Source organism: Chelonia mydas, chromosome 12, assembly GCF_015237465.2.
Source record: "Chelonia mydas isolate rCheMyd1 chromosome 12, rCheMyd1.pri.v2, whole genome shotgun sequence".
NCBI lineage: Eukaryota > Metazoa > Chordata > Testudines > Cheloniidae > Chelonia > Chelonia mydas.
Window position 1 is genome coordinate 28,333,113 of NC_051252.2, and position 9,668 is coordinate 28,342,780.

Below are 9,668 nucleotides of genomic sequence, written 5' to 3' on the forward strand. Positions count from 1 at the left end.
GTGCTGTTCCTGAATGGCTTCACAGTGTGTAGCCACATCAGTTCTTGTCTTGATTTTTGCAACTTCAATTATTGCTGATAAAAGCTGACTTTGTTCAGGGACTCTAAAGTATGGGAAGTGCACTATTAAAATCTCCAGGGATCCTATTCTAATTCAAAACTGAGTTTTGTGGTATCCAAAAATCTGAACTTTCAACAAATGGCTGAATAAGAAAATGTCACCTATTAGGCAGAGTTCAAAACTGAGAATGTTAATATTCCTATAGAGAGTCCATTACTGACTTATCTGGCAACTGTTTTCTTTTCTTTTACAGTTAAATTGCCATGAGATTTAGTGTCAGAAGACTGTTCAGCAATCTCTGTTGTAAATTGTCTTATTTTGAGATGTGAATGAAAGTATTTTGCTTATTGTGAAGAGCATACATGTTATATGCTCTTAGGAATAAAATATATATGAAAATATGGTAGATAAGACAGTGTAATCATACATTTGAGGTACTCTTTAAAAATAAACACCATATCTGTGGAAGATGGAGGGAAAATGTCTAATTTATTGTATGATTCTTAAATAACAGATAAACTATAAGGATCTGAGGGAGTATGGAGCCTTGACTCAGGCAAAAATCCCATTGTAACTAGTGGTACATATTCCTGAGTGATTACTGCCAGATCTGTCACTTAATTTGTATCACTTTATTGTCATTCATTTATAATTTATGAACAAATATAGAACATGATTTAATGGAAGATCACATTTACGGTCAATTTGATTAGGTTGGTACAGTAGATATAGGACTACTTCCCTTAGTTAGAGACAGGTAGTTCGAAGTTTGCTAACATGGCAGTTTGCTGCTCTTCTTCATTCATACCTCAACCTCTACACCAGGAATTCATATACCTGGGGACCAGATTATGCCAACTCCATTTGTGTCCAGGATAACCTCAAGTCCTATCATCATCTATTCTATTCTATACAGGTTCTTATACAGCGCTTATTACATATTTACCTGAGCACCTTGCAGTAGTCCATTAAGCAACATAACTTTGCATCTCTCGTGTGTTGCTTGTTCTCTCATCTTCTCCCCAGGTGACAAGTGTATGCAGGGCAGTGTATTTTTGTGTGATGTTTTTAATATGTATGTTGCTATGTACTGTTTGAAAAGGCAAGGCAAAAGGTGCACTTGCAGCAGAAGGTGGTGACGTTTGTGATGATCCTGGGCAAAGTTCACTACAGTCTCAAACCCCCCTGGACAAAGTTCTGTCTCCAAAACAGATGAGTTTTATCCTTATTGTAGAGAGAATTTCATTGTGCCAGAGAAGAAAAGTTGTCAAACACTGTCCTTGTCCTGAAGCTTTACTCAAACATTCAGATATTCTAAGCCCATACCACGGGCCACCTTGAATATAAGAATAGAGACCTTGCCTTTGATTCAATTTTCTATGGGAAGACGTTGTAGAGAATAGAAGACAGGTAGCCAGTATTTCTGAGGAGACTCACTGTATTGCATACCAGTTAGAGTTTTCTAAGTGCCCAGTTAAAAAAGCTTCTTGCCCAGTTATATTACATTATCCAGCTGAGAGGTGATGAAGGTGTGAATAACTGAAGTCAGGTCACTATGTGTCAAAATGGGACAGAACTTCCTAGCCAGCCAGAGATGATAGACTTAAGCCTTGTCTACACTAAAGGGAAACGTTGATCTAAAGTATGCAATTTGAGTTACGTGAATAGCATAATTCAAATCAACATAGCTTAGATCGCAGGGTCCACACTGCGATGTCGATGGGATTTGGTCTCCCGTTGACTCCCCTGACTCTTCTCAATCCGGTGGAGTACAGGAGTTGATGGGAGAGCCATTGGTGATCGATTTAGTGGGTCTTCACTTATGAATGATGTGGGTAAATATATGTATCTATCTCTATTCTTACATGGTAACCATGGCATCTGAGTACCAAGCTCTGAGGTAAAGGTCCAAATTGTGCCTTTTCAGGTAAAAGACCCAGTTTGGGGTAGTGGGTCGGGAATCAGGAGTTGCAGTAATCCCTGGAGCTCCCAAGAACACTTGAAACCCAAAGAGCTGCTGAAAAATGCTCCCTTCAATGACCAACTAGCAATGTTGACTAGTGTGGAAGGAGGTTAGAACCAAGACTACTCCTCGTCCCTGCTCCTCTCCATAAATTTTGAACTCTTTGCAGAAGACAAATAAATAGTTCCAGGGGAAGAAGTTTACCAAGGAGGAGAAGAAAAAAAACCAAAAACCAAGAGGCCAAATTCCTCTTTTATTACATTGATGCAACGATCATTAATATGCACTGTACTGTACTGGTGAAACAGAATAAAAACTGATCTGGAATATTTCAAGAAATGTCTTCCTACTTGTAAAGCAGAAGTACCCTGGGTAGATTTAGCAGTAGTATAGGAATTGGAAATAATAATGGAAACTTCACCCTTCCCTTTAGTACTCAACTGATGATGCCTCTTGCTAAACATCTTACAAGATGTAGAAATGCATTGTGTAGAAGGCTATTTCACAAGTATAATCTCCTGTTAAGCTTTCTAACATCTGTTCTGAACTTTACATATATTTTCTTCTGTTCTTTTCTGTGTTATCCTTGAGGCAAAATTCTCTTCTCCGATCCTCACTGCAACTCTCTTATCCATACTGCAGATCACTGTATATTTTACATTCATTTTGCAGACTGAACGTCTGTTGATGTGAGTTCCACAAGCAAGGACAGAATATATATATATTAGGAGTCTTTAGTTTAGATTGCAGGTTCTCACTGCAAAACACAGAAAAGGGAGAATGTAAAATCATCCTTTATTGGTAATATTTTGTTAATGGCCTTTGATTTTGCCCTCACTTTTTTTTTAACTGCACACATATTCATTTTGCAGGAACATAAAAACAAACATTAACATCTAACATAATAAAAGGCATCCCACACATATGACTGCACCTATCAAATCCCGGAAACAGCAGTCCTCAAATTAGCAAATGAACGGGTTGATTCAAAATTTGAGTCTCAATATTTTTCTATAATTTAGAATGTATAGTGTCAGCTTATTACCTTCCTGTATAATTTTCACCCTTTTAATTCAGCAGGATTGTAAATACTTTTTGTCAATTGAGATATAAGTCACCCTCCAGCTTCACTGTGACAATAATGCTCAGTACAGTCAGTATTAGATTAATTGCTTCATCAAAACAAGCTAGGCTGCTAAATGTTATTGCATTCAATGTTCTTCATCAGTGTGATATTTTAACAAGATTATCAAGAACAATCTTTTTTGTCTATCCAGCATTTTGGGGTAGAGTGAGGTCTCAGATTTTTAGAGATCAGTGAAGGAAAATGTCCATTAAAAGAGTTTGGTTCTCCTGTACTTTCCAAAGAGAGATTTGTTGTAGGAAGAGATCTCCCACAGAAGAGTTGTTTAATTAAGAATAGCTAGCTAAGCCTTGGAAGCATTAATTATCTCAAGGATTTTGCAGTTTGATTATTTTCTGATGAGGCTGGGAGTATTCCCCAGTTAGGCCTATTCAGAGAAGGATTTTTGTCTTGTTTTTTGTGCATTAGGGAAGATTTCCTGGGGAGTATACAGAGAGGGCTCTGAGAAAGCAAAGCAGAGATGCTAGAAGAGTGAGAGTTTGAGTGGGCATTTACAATGTGAAAATACTTATGTTTAAAAACAGGTAGGGGTATCTTAAGATACCAGCAAAAACTTTCCTAAAGGAAAAGTTAACAGAGGTGTACAGGAAATATATTGGTTGCCTTTAAATTGTCAAGTTAACTATGCAGGATAAGGTGGGTAAGGTAATATCTTTCATAGGACCTTGGTGAGAGAGAGAGAAGCTTTTGAGCTAGACAGAGCTCTTCTTCAGGTCTGGGCTAATCATGCAATAGTTAACCAGAATAGGAGATAACAAGATGATGAGTGAAAAACTATGTATTGTCAATTAATGTTAGTTGTTATTTGCTACAGATTTTTATATTTCTTTTGTTACAATAACATTGAGAGGCCCCAATCAGGATTGGGGATCTGTTTTTCTAAGGGCAGTACAAACTTGCAGGAAGACATTGTCCCTGTCCTAGTAGACACTGATACTTAAGAAAAAATCCTGAAAGCAAAAGGTACTGCCCTGGGTGATTTAAGCTATGGTACTGGAGAAAGTATCTTGTGTGAGTTCATTGGGAGGCATAGTACAAGGGCAAAGTATCTGAGGACTTGGGGACTCACATGAATGTAATAGGTTTATATCCTTTACCAACTTGTAGTGGCTTAGTCCACCTACGCTCAGTTCTTGTTCCAATTTATATTATCAATGGTGAGAATTCTTTGGTCAAAAAATGTAGTGTCAACAACATCTGTTGCAGAGAAAGGGACAGAATGGAATGGCAGTTCAGTTACTGTACAGATAGAGGAGATGCCACCAAACAATCACTGAACAGGCTCATGAAACTAACATGGTTAACTTCCAGATGTATGTGGCCATTCACCTGGGACAAACCCTAAATATGCATAACAAGTCTCATGAGTAAAACATTAAAGCAAGTCGCTTAATGCATGCTGGACCTGATCCAAAGCCGGCTAGAGTCTATGTGACCCTTTCCACTGACTTCAGTGATTATCCCAGTAGGACATTGCTTCCTACTACGCACTAGCTCAGCTCTACTGCCCAGGGTGTTGAAGGGGTAGGGTGGATCCAAGGCTCTGGCAATTCCCTGCCCAGCTACCTGTACAGGAAGGAGCATAGTAGTCCTGCAGAGTACCCTTTCTCTTATGACCTACAAGGCACATTTCCCTTGCTGTGGAGGGAAGAGGGTGCCTGACAACCCTGTGTGGGCATTTGGGGAAGTGATAGTCTTGCCTCTAATATTAAATATTATGTAAACCTAGAGCTGGAACAGTTTAGCTTCTTTCTTTCTTTCTTTCTTTCTTTCTTTCTTTCTTTCTTTCTTTCTTTCTTTCTTTCTTTCTTTCTTTCTTTCTTTCTTTCTTTCTTTCTTTCTTTCTTCCTTCCTTCCTTCCTTCCTTCCTTCCTTCCTTCCTTCCTTCCTTCCTTTTTGGTAAAAAGTAGCATTTAAGTTACAGGAGTGCAAAGGAAGTACCTGTAACCACAGACTTAAGGTATCTGAAATCAACGACTATTTGTAAAGAGTTTGTGATCCCAGGATCAAAAGGACTACATCAGTGCTGCTCCTGTTTAGTCATTTACGATTTCATCTATGTTGTACTCTTGTAATTGAAATATAGCTTAAATTATTATTTTTCTTTGAAAATATTGTAAAACAGATTAATATAATCATAAAAAGGTAGAATTAGCCCTTGGCTGAGCTCTTCTATGTTCAAAATCTTCCAGCCAAATCATTCTCTCTCAAATTTGGGACATTTAATGAAATCCGGACTGGACAACAGTCCCTTAACTATAATAATAATAATGGAAGCAATAGAGAGGGGAAGTCATTGGAGTGACACCAACTTCTGTCACTGGTAAATTTGGCCCTATTCATTCATGAATTTTGAGATTCAGCATTATCAAGTGAACTTCCTATTACGTTGTTTGTAAACGTTCTTACTACTCTTTTTGTGAAATACTCTACAGACTGATTCTTGTCAGCAGACTTATGATTTTGTGCATGGTAAAAATCTCAAGGTAGAATGTTGTTGACACATAGGATTGTACTTTTTTATTTCAACTTTAGGACATGTGAAATATCTTTTGAACACTGTGCATTAAAAAAATATCCTCCATTTTTTTTCTTGACAAATATGCAGGCTTCTTTTATAATGGCCTTCAAGATTGTCTTAAATGCAATGAAACTCCGTCATTGTGTTCTAGTCTAGTTCCCATAATGCGACCCAAAAAAATATTTAATTGAATGCAATTTTTTGTTCCTGTTACTTTTAAACAGGAGGATAACTCACCAGGCTTATAATATCTAATAGGGTCAGTGGAAAAAGACACTGCTATATTTTGATGCTCTGGGCATTTGTATTTTGCTGGCCTAAACTCCCACAGTTCCGGGCCATCATTTATTGGATTATAAAAGCTTTGGGAGAGGTGGTGTACACACTCTTATTGTCAAGGATAAAGAATAAATATGGATTGCCTAGTATTTAAAAAACTTTTTAAAGGACCAAACTTCTGAGGCATACCATGTGTTGCTGCTCTGAAAAGTGATTTTGTGAAAACAGCATCTTTTTTTCTAACCGATCTGTGTTTTCAACATAATATCTGTTACTGTTAGTGACCAAAATATGGTTTACTTTGGTTGTTGTTCCTGTTAGCACTGTTGAGTCAACAAATCTGAGAGAGAGTGCTGGATTCCATTCATTCTTGTCTATCATCAACCCAATATTTTACTAAGGCTTTTCCACACAGTGCACAACACATACCAGAAATGTGTAAATTGTACAGTAATCTAAAGTGTTGCACTCTAACTGCCCTGTGTAGGCCCAGCTGACACACTCTAAAAGCTATCTAGTGCACGTTGATGGAGTCCCATTTGAAACAGGGCTACGTTAATGTGCATTAAGAACCTTTTATAGTGCATCAGCAAGGTCTTCACGGGGCAGTTAGAGCACAATACTTTAGCACACTCTACAGTTGGCACCTCTTTGATGAGCATTGCTGCACTGTGTAGACAAGCCCTAAATTCCAATTACAAGACTAATCAGTTACGCCTGTGAAAATTATTGAAAGAAATAGGATTGGCTAGGTATTGTCCAAGGTATAATCTGCAGACAATTAAAATGAACAGGTTTATTTTAAGGTAGGATTTAGTCTTCGGAATCTTGCTGATGATGCATGACTAGTGAAGAACTCAATTTGACTTTCCAATCTCAGACTGAGTTTCCATGTCTGGGAGTTAGAAAAAAATTGTAAGCTGAACACATTTGATGTGGAAACTGGGCTAATAAATATGGAGCACGAAATACCATTTTACAGAGTCACTTCTCAGAGTAGAGCCTTATTTTAAGTAAATACTTAAATTTTAAGTAAATATTGTTATATTGTACATAGTACATCATATATCCAACCTAAAAATACATTTAATATGTCCCTACTATATAGGGCTCTTCTAAGAAACTCCCACTAGCCTTCCAACTTTATTCCATTTTGCTTTTTAATTAATGTAACCACAGCCTAGTGAGCCTACTGTTAATGATAACCTAACGGTTTGTCAGACACATCAGAAAAGGTTTTTTTAAACAAATGTAGGATAAAAACTAACATCAAAAGAGGTATTTTAAATGAGAAAATTGCTGTGTGTGTGTGTGTGTGTGTATGTGTACACATGAGGGTTTGTAAGCAGATGTTATTTTCTGCTGTGTCTGTTATATTCTTTAAAATATATGATGAAAATAGACTGGCTACTCTGACTCACAAAGTCCTACAGAGTTCTGGGTGAATTAGGGTGGCCTAAAAGAATTTATTTCAATTGCAGTCCCCTTCAGTAGTCTGCAGACTCAGCGGATCTGATAACAACAAAAATGCTAGTTGAGTATGAAGTGCCAGAAAATGTCTTCATTGTTGGATGTGTCTACTTGGCTGTTTACTTTCACTAACTTAACTGTATTAAATAAGAAAATTATATCAGGGATACGTGTAAGAGAAAAGAGAACTTTCACATGCCTACTAATGATGTGAATGATCTACCTGTCAGTTGATTATCTAGTCATGAAGACGAACATGTGCTGTCCTAAAGTGATTTACATGGCTCAGTATGTTTGGAGCATTATTTGCCTCAGTGAAGATGTCATTTTTCACTGCTGTTACCAGATTTGTATAGACAGATTACTCTATAGCTAGAAATCTCTATTGCTGTGGTGAATTGTTGTAAAAGCTTGCTGTCTATATGGCTTATTATACAGTGCCCTACAGCAGTGGTTCTCAACCAGGGTTACATGTATCCCTGTGGGTACACAGAGGTCTTCCAGGGGGTACATCAACTCATATAGATATAGGCCTAGTTTTACAGCAGGCTACGTAAAAAGCATTAGCAAAGTCAGTACAAACTAAAATTTCATACAGACAATTACTTGTTTATACTGCTTTATATACTATATACCAAAATGTAAGTACAATATTTATATTCCAATTGATTTATTTTATAATTATATGGTAAAAATGAGAATGTAAGCAATTTTTCAGTCATAGTATGCTGTGACACTTTTGTATTTTTATGTCTTTTATGTATTTTTGTGTAAGTAAGTAGTTTTAAAGTGAGGTGAAACTTAGGGGAACACAAGACAAATCAGACTCCTGCAAGGGGTACGGTATTCTGGAAAGGTTGAGAACCCCTGCCCTACAGTGCTAACACTCATCATGAACAATATTGAATATAATGCAATTCATATGCAAAAATATTACACTATCTGTTTAGAACATAGCCCCTCCTTTTTTTACTGCAGTGTTATTTAAAATAGGCAAGAGCTGGACCACAGTGATCAAGACTCCTATTCAGCAAAACGGTTAAGCACATGCCTAAGACCATCCCCAAAGCTAAGCACATGCGCAAATGTTTTACTTAGTCATTGGCCCTAGTCATTTATTATTATTATTATTATTATTATTCTCTATCATTGTACCATTTTCCCTTGTCCTTGCTCATTGATTTGTGAACTTCCTTTCATTTCAACAGGGAAGAATACAATACCTGGATTTGTTAGTTTTAATCTTTGTCTTACAGAAAGAAAGTACCTGCCTACGTTGTAAACCCCCATACCAGAACTTGTTAAAAGAGTCATTCTAACCTCCTGCATGTAATTGGATTCAATAGTAAACACTGGCCTTGAGGGACAGTTTATTTTTGCTTGTGTAAATCTATTTCTCTGATAAACTGCTTCCGGACTCTGAGAGACAGAACTTGCTCCTTTGTGAGGGAACATGATCATTAGAAATCAGTACTGAATGGCCCTCCTCTTGTGAACTATGGCAACTTCTGGAAGTGAGCAGCTACAACACAATTTAAAATTCAGTGTGTGATGACTTTTATTGAGCTCCATGTCACTAACTCCCTTTGATTCTTGATGCTAGAAAATTGGTTAGTCCCACTAACAGACAGGCACAACATTTCAATAGACAAATATTATGAGTGAGACAGTGATATAAATGGTTTCAGAGTAGCAACTGTGTTAGTCTGTATCTGCAAAAAGAACAGGAGTACTTGTGGCACCTTAGAGACTAACAAATTTATTAGAGCATAAGCTTTCGTGGGCTACAGCCCACTTCATCGGATGCATAGAGTGGAACATATAGTAAGAAGATAGATAGATAGATAGATATAGATATACATACAAGAGAAGGTGGAAGTTGCCATACAAACTGTAAGAGGCTAATTAATTAAGATGAGCTATTATCAACAGGAGAAAAAAACTTTTGTAGTGATAATCAAGATGGCCCATTTAGACAGTTGACAAGAAGGTGTGAGGATACTTAACTTAGGGAAATAGATTCAATATGTGTAATGACCCAGCCACTACCAGTCTCTATTCAAACCCAAGTTAATGGTATCTAGTTTGCATATTAATTCAAGCTCAGCAGTTTCTCCTTGGAGTCTGTTTTTGAAGCTTTTCTGTTGCAAAATTGCCACCCTTAAGTCTTTTACTGAGTGGCCAGAGAGGTTGAAATGTTCTCCTGCTGTTTTTTGAATGTTATGATTCCT

At 37.2% G+C, this 9,668-nt stretch overlaps 1 long non-coding RNA gene across 2 annotated transcripts in view; it reads left to right on the forward strand.

Annotated features, from left to right (window-relative positions):
• Positions 1 to 2,338, forward strand: part of LOC122462594 — a 193,304-nt gene extending 190,966 nt beyond the window's left edge. Inside the window, exon 4 of one of the 2 annotated variants that reach the window (XR_006285268.1) lies at positions 1,988 to 2,338. This is a non-coding gene — a long non-coding RNA (uncharacterized LOC122462594). Of the gene's footprint in view, positions 1 to 313; positions 489 to 1,987 lie in introns of those variants that run through there. The other variant, XR_006285265.1, reaches the window with a different exon arrangement.
• The last annotated feature ends 7,330 nt before the right edge of the window (positions 2,339 to 9,668 follow it).